We start from the raw sequence: 8413 nt of genomic DNA, 5'->3' as shown, positions 1-8413 counted from the left end.
CATCTCTTTCTATTCAACAAAAACTGAAAAATCCCAAATTAATTTTCACCAACTATCGTGCCTTCAATCCACCGTAATACAGATCAACACTACCATCAGTTAATTCTTTGTATTTTTCTCCATAAAACTGTATAAATTTTGTATACTAAAACTGGATTCTTTGATTCCGCCGGAAGTTTGTCCGGTGCTTAAGATGGTTACATTCTTCCTGTACGCAGATCCAATTTTTAGGGTTTCACGATCCCTTCAAAACCCATCCCATTAATTCATCTTCGCGTATACGATTCTGATTAAACAAATTTATATCATCATCTATCAGATACATCGGTTGAATTTTTCTTGGAAAAAGCTCGAATCATTGAGTTGGTCTTATGAAAAATCAACAATTCAAAAAGCTTTAATTTCTGCAAAACGATGGAAGGTTTTCCGGTGCATTAATTGGCTTCCAGATGTCGACGACTATTTGGTTTCCGTGGTGATTGGAGTATGTGCATTGTGATTTGGCACGTAATTATATTTATTCAACTTTATTCCCGTATACGGTTTCCAAATCAACAATTGTTGAGGTAACAATTTTACATAAGCATGTTTTCCGGTTTGGAGTATGTGTATTGTGATTTGGCAGGTTATACAATTTTACATAAGCATGTTTTCCGGTTTAGGCCTTTTTCAACACACACTGTTAAGATAACAATTGTTACTTGATTGTACATCTATAACAAATAGCACGAGTTAGCGGAAAAATATGCTTATGTAAATGGCTGAAGGCATGTGTTTATGTCAAATACAAGGTAAATTATCATTACATTTTCTTACAAATACTGATGGATGGTGTATCGTGTTGTTTATAATACTTCTCGTGTTATTGATATTTATTCTTATATGCCAATATCAATGTTATTGATGCATGAATATAATCAGTCATTAAGGCCTTGCCTTCATAGTTGTTCTTACAAGATGCATGTCCATTCTAAAAGTTGAGCCTATTCTTGAGAAATGCAGGAATGATTTTTTTAACGTTTTTGGACTTTCCTATAAGTGAGTATAGGTGTGTAATGGGAACTCGAGCAACGTGGATAATCTCTAATCTTATTGATGGCTTAAGACCCATGAAAGTGGTACTTGCAAAACCTCAGAATGACAAATCATCTAACGCGACTAATCCCTAACATTCTGCTACAAATCTTAATCACATCCTTCATTCTTTGTATGGTGGATTTTCAGCAAACCCATATGGAACCACTATTGCTCCCTTCTTCGTTTCAACGGGTATATTCTCATAACCCTTTTTTTAATTTTCTGTGTGCATTACTTTTCTTTTACTACAATCGCAAATTATTGTCGAAGAGCCGATGATTTATGGAAGAGGACCCATGTTGGGAGTTATGCAGATGGTTCATATAGTTGTGCATGATCCTTAGACCGGATACATTATGTAAGTTGTGATATCTCTCTGACTTGCTAACATTGTATCACGTAGTTTGTAAACAACAACATGTAATATATATATTATATTAAAATCTGCCTAACCATTAGATTAGATAGATTCAGTGAAAGTGATACTAGGAGTCTAGGACTACCAAAGTAGTACGGATATATATGCACAATGAAACTTGGGATTCAAATTGGCAAAAGCTATCTAATCGAATCCACTATGCTTTTCAAAAATTTACTTCTCTGTATTAGTATCAAACTTGTATTAGTATCAAACTGTCACTTGGTTTTAGTGTGAGGTTTGGACATTCTTACGTGTGTATACATATGGTGTTTTATCAGGAATTTACTTTAAAGGTCTATTAGTAATACCTTATGTTACTTCAGTACTTAAAAAGGACCTCTATTCTTAGTAACCTAATATAGACTTACACCAAATATTACATTTAGGTGGATGAAATGTAAAATACACAAAAGGGACCTCTGTTCTTATTAATTGGCAGAAAGTGTAGTTAATGTAATTGGTGCAGTGGATTCAATCATAGAACACTAATAGATTAGGACAGGGTTCTATCAATGTATTTCAAATTGTTTGGTGTAATGATGGTACATATATACAATGGACATGATAAGCAATAATTAACTTTCTAATTCATTTTTTATTTATTACACTTTTTGAGCGATACAAAACTATGCATGATACCAAACATGTTTGTTGTTATTAGATAACATAGTTATTCTAATTTGTTCGATCTAAACGTGGTTACTAATATTTATGTTTTGAATGCAAAGTAAGCGCACTGACCAACCGGGCTGCCTTTTCATTCAAGTAGATATGCGAAAATTATATAAGGTTGAACACTTTCAATTGGTTTAAAAAATTAATAAAGAAATGATGAACATTAGTACTATGTCTGATTTGTTTTTGTGTTAATGGCCTACTAGATACTCCAGTAGCTTGAGTGTAACTACATTTTAAGTAAAATTTATGTTGTGACCCGTGAGGCAGTGATCGCTAGGACATCATCAAATAACCTATAAATGTGATCACTTGGACATTAACCAAGTTGATAAGTTACTTGTACATCACGAGCATTTTTCTAAACATTCTGATTTGAAACGGTTTTTGAGGAGCCGTATATGATGACGGACGTATTGCATCACCTATAGTAGCAGGTTGGTATCTACTAAACTTTAATTTACGATTACTTCATACATGTTCCCTTCAATTTCATTCCCAAATACATGATTATTTATAGGTTGGCTATTACTTTTTTTTTTGGTTGTTTGTGGAGTCCACAACATGAAAGATGAGATATTTGTTGACTACACTTTTTTTTTCCTTACAGGATGTTATGTATTTTGTATTTTATGTAAAGTTATAACATGCACACTTTATCTTAAAAGTAGATGTTAATTTAGAGCCCGTGCGTTTGTATATCAATTTGTTGTTAAAAGATATTTTACTATGATCTCAAAAGGTCAAAGTTTGACCAGTTAACTGTGTTTTTAACTTTGCCCCTTATATTAGATACACAGGAAGTTATAGTAGAGAATAGAAGTGTAAGCAGAGGAACTAAAGAAGATGTTTGATCAACATCAGCAAGAGAAAGCTAACAAGTCCCGGAGTTGAGAAATCACATATTCACAATAAACTCGACTTATGTAAGCTAACAACCCTTTATTATTATCTATCATTTCAAGTGAACAATCAATTGTTCCATTGAAATTGTATTTACTAATGTTTACGATACTAATGCTTTCACGACTAATCTTACCAATAATAAAGAGTTTTTTCAGTGTAATTATATAATACGTTTAAGCAGTATCAATACTAACGTTATACGGAGTAGAAAAATACTTTTTTCTAGAACTGTTGTGCAATACACGAGCTCATAGATACTAACATTTTTGAATACTTATTTTGATCATGTCAATTGATAGTGTTATGTCCTTTTGTAGGTTTAACTAAAAAACTCATTTTTTTATTTTTATAGTGGAAACACTCACTTTGAAATACACCATCATAACTTATCATTCGTTACCGTACTTTTAATAGTTTCAATACATATACTTCTAAAGTGTTTCGCCATTAAACTGCTATCAACAACAAACAATGCTGAACAAATAATAAGGATTACGAAAATTATTTTTTAGAGCTACCGTGCAACGCACGGGATCTTAAAATCTAGTAAGTTACATTTCATATAAGATAATTTATTGGCGAATAAGTCTAATTATTGATAAAGGTACATATCGCGAAACGTAAAGTACAAGTTTTCTAAGCGTACGAAAGGGCGTTCGAAAAATCGGAATCGGGACATAAGTCGAGCGTCAACGTACAAATCATCGGACCTAAAAGTACAAGTTAACTATGCACGTGAATATAATATAATATTTAAATAATTATAAATATTATATATATATATATATATATATATATATATATATATATATATATATATATATATATATATATATATATATATATATATATATATATATATATACACATATAATTATATATATTAAACTGTCGACAGGAAAAATCAAACAAGTGTTAGCTGGAGGGACCTGTTGGGTCCAGGTCGAGTTATAAAAGCCGAAGTTCGGTTCACTTGATTCATTCTCAATCTATCTCTCGATCTCCCTGATCTCTAAATTACTTCGTATTTATTTTATTTATTTTATTATTATTTATATTAATTATTATTATTAATCCAAATATATTATTAGTAGTATTAGTATTATTATTATTAGTATTATACATAAAATATTACGACAAGGTCATGAGCGAGTTATTTTCCAAAACGAGTTTTAGTGAGCGGGATGAAGCTATGGAATTATGGGTTATAGCTATGGAGGTTATGGGTAACGTTCGTGGGTACCATGGGTGAATCAAAGGCTAACCTTTCATTTGTCATCTCCATTGTGTCTGCATATTTTTCCTACAATATTGAACCACAATATTGATACGTGAGTTTATAGATCCTTTTTTTAAATGCTTTAATTATTTTTGGGCTGAGAATACATGCACTTTATTTTATACGCAATGGACACAAGTACATACTTAATTCTACACTGAGTTCGAACCGAAAATCCCTTAGCTTTGGTAACTAGTAGCTGCCGGTTATAAGAACTGGTGGACGCAAATAGTTGTATATGGATCCATAGGGCTTGACATCCCCGTCCGTTCCAGGTATAGAGACCATAGCCTGAACTATAAAGCGGACGTATGCTATTTGAGTTTAGTACATGTTGGTTTGCGTGTATTGTACATGTTGGTTGCATGTATGTTAAAACAGGGGTACTTATTATATATACGTTAAGTTTAGTTACCAGGGTGCTCAATTTCGTAGAATATTTTGATAAACGTTTTGGATGAAACAACTAAAATCTTGTGGTCCACCTTTATATACAGATTACGCGCAACATTAAAACTATGAACTCACCAACCTTAAACATGTTTATTCTCAGGTTCCTAGAAGTCTTCCGCTGTTTGCTTATACGTTATAGAAGCTATGTGCATGGAGTTATACATACGTTATACATGCTTTATTTTGAGTGTATTGTCAACGGATGTATTATTAAAAACTATTATTTACGGTGATTGTTTATACATAGAAATCATCAGATGTCGAAATCTTTGGATATATATATTCAATTGATAGTATACCTTTTCAAAAGAATACAATGTTTAAAAAATGTATTATATAGAGGTCAATACCTCGTAATGAAATTGATGAATGATGTACTACGTCTAAAGGGATTTGGACAGGTCATCACAACAGTAAAAAAGAATCGAAGAGTACCAAAGGTAAAATCCAACGAGGTGTAGAAATCTCAAACCTTATAATATGATCTTCAAAATGAATCGGGAAGCAAGTGGAAGCAAAGACAAGCACCCTTATGAACACATGACAATAGAAACTGGTACACATTATATGCTACACTCTAAATGAAATATCGTCAATTCCATTTTCGTTGAAAAAGGTGGGTGTGCAGGGATATCAAAGGATATCCCTTTGGTTCTCCCTGTGTTTTAGGATGGCGGCACTCATCCCTTATGCCCCAACGACTACTCTGGTGACTCTAGAGCAGGGTGTACAATCGAAGGAGGGTCATGGAATTTAAGTCCCATGTGATTTATAATGAGATTAAAAATTTGGTCCTTAGGGGAAAAGTAGGACCTTAATGAAAGTAATTTGAGGGTTAAAAATTGTCATGCTAGCTTTTACACTAAACAAGTTTTCTAGATTAACCATCACCGGTATCGGATTCACTGGGTTTAACCTCAAATTTCGGGTGAGGGTAACTGAAAACCGAAGTCTCAATCGGCGGTATCAAGTTATTGCCCCCATGATTAAAGTACCATGGAACTTCCACAAGGTGTCCCCTAACGCGATATTACTATCGGTATTTAATTCGTTTTGAGAGTTCAAGACTCTCTCTTCTATTAGTACTTTATATCTTAAAATGATGTTGGTATGAAATGTTATAGTTTAGGAAGTCTGCTATACCAAGTAATACGAAGATTCGGAAGACTTTACTTCCTAAAAGGATGGACTGGAATCATCCTGCGGTACAATAGATCCAAAACATAGTACAATAGATCCAAAACAGAGTACCCGGAACAAGCTCAATGCAACAATGGTGATATCATCCAATAAAAAAATCAATAGACGAGTACAACTTGGCAAAAATTTTAAAATTTCCAAATTTTTCAAGAATATAGCCAAATGTACCATATCTGCTAGAATTTATACTCACCCCCAGCACTTAAGATCATGTAATGCTCTCATTACATGAAATCTGATAAAAATAGAATAATTTCGGGAGGACAAAATAGTGTAAAGGAGAATATAAAACCCGAATGTAAAACTGGATGTCGTGAAATGCAGTGACATACTGGCCTGCACTTAATGACATTCCACAATAGGTATCATGCAATGTTCATCATCAAAAGTACTTGTAATGAATCCAAACAAATATACAATACTATACAAAACATGGTGTACTTTCATCGAGTCGTGCACCTAACTCTTTCCCGGACTCAGCTAACACCGGGAGTGTAGGCTCCATCATCCTGCAATCCTTGTGAGCCAACATCTCTACCATCACCAATGACCTTAGATTCAAGCCACTCGTTAGCTTTCTTAGCAACCTGCCCAAAATAACACAATTTTTCCTTGCCTATGGGCGACAAGTTATTCACTAAACGGTTACTAAGTTTAAGGTCACCTCTAATCCTCACCCCGTGAACCCTCTTATAAACCCTTGTTGTCTTATTATCAACAATAGGTTCATCAATTTCCTCTTCAACTATCGGGTCAATAGGACTCAAGTCACTAATAGGTGTAACTACAACCCCCACACTTAGGCTTTACAGCCTCGGTCAACATACTAGAATGAGTCAGTGGGTCATCATAAGCAACGAACATCGTTCTAATAGACTCCTTATTTTTAGTGGGTGTGTTGTTACATTTATTTCTTATGAAGGTGACCGATTTATCACTTTCTCTCAATGTAATCTTATTCGCTTTTTCATCAACTAATATACGGGCGGTAAAGAGAAAAGTTCTATAAAAAATGAGAGGGATATCGTTGTCCTCCTCTACATCCATGACCACAAAATCTGCCAAGAAATTCATCTCATCGATCCGGACATGCACATCCTCTAACATACCAACGGGCATTTCTTAGCTTGGTCATATAAGCGGATGCTAATAGTAGTGGGTGCTAAATCAGGCAAACCTAATCTTTTATACAAAGCTAGGGGCATGACATTCAAACTTGCCCTCGAATCCACCAACCCATTATACATAACAGAATCTCTAAGTAAACAATTGATTATAAATTCACCCGAATCCCCCAATTTGGGTGGAAACGTCAGATGTGCAACTTTAACCGAAACTGCCCGTGCGGCTTTCATTTCTTGCTTGGCCTTCACATTGACTTCATTTTCCTCTCTTCTCTTTGCTTTCCTTTCCTCCTTCCTCATCTCTTTTTACATCTTGGAGTCACTTGAAAAAGAACTAGTAAAACAAACATTGTTAACGTTAGAAGGTCTCTACACCACCTCGTACTCGACCCCCTTTCTCGAGAAGGGAATTGGTGGTCTATACGCTTTAACCACCAGATTCTCATGCTTAACAATAGGTGGTTCATCTTCAACCTCTTTCACCTTGAATGTACCCTTCCCATCACTCGACTTCTCTCCCGAAGAAGAAGTAATCACATGCAAATTATCACCTCTCGGTTGACCTTCGTGTCACTCGACAACTCACCCTGTTTCCTATCATTTATTATACCCGCAAGACTGCCTATTTGCTTCTCTAAGTTATGGATAACAGCTTGTTGATTCCTAAACATTTGATCATTCTGTTCATCCCTCTACTTCTGAGTCACAATCAGTTAAGTTTGAGATCTCACCAATCTCTCCATCATAGCTTCCAAACTTGATTTCTTTTCTTCAACATAGGGCTTTTGATAATATCCCAGGGTGCGTCATTAAAAACTACTAAAGCCCCTGTAATTTTCATATTGATTCTGACCTGGTGAGTGATACGGGTTGTTGAAGTTTTGATTGAATTGGGCTCTTCCTTGAAACTAGTTATTATTTTATTGAGTAACATACACCACTTGCTCCTTTTGAGCCATAGTCAAACCAGCAACACAATCCTTACCAAAGTGCGGACCACCACAATACTCACATCCTACCTTAATAGCATGTATCTCCTTGTTAATCTTTTCCATATTTCGTGAGATGCAATCCAAATTTTCACTAATCGACCCAGAATCGTCATAAGAACTGGCACTTACAACTGTAGAAGATGAACGAGTTAAATTGTTATCCAGATGCCACTCATGTGAGTGCTCGACATGCTTCTCAGTAATATCATAAACAACTTGTTCACTCTTATCCATCAAAGAACCACATGCAGCTTGGTTAATAGTAACATGGGTGGCAACATCACAC

This window comes from Rutidosis leptorrhynchoides, chromosome 11 (assembly GCF_046630445.1).
Source record: "Rutidosis leptorrhynchoides isolate AG116_Rl617_1_P2 chromosome 11, CSIRO_AGI_Rlap_v1, whole genome shotgun sequence".
Taxonomy (NCBI): domain Eukaryota; kingdom Viridiplantae; phylum Streptophyta; class Magnoliopsida; order Asterales; family Asteraceae; genus Rutidosis; species Rutidosis leptorrhynchoides.
Note: the sequence above shows the minus strand (reverse complement) of the source record.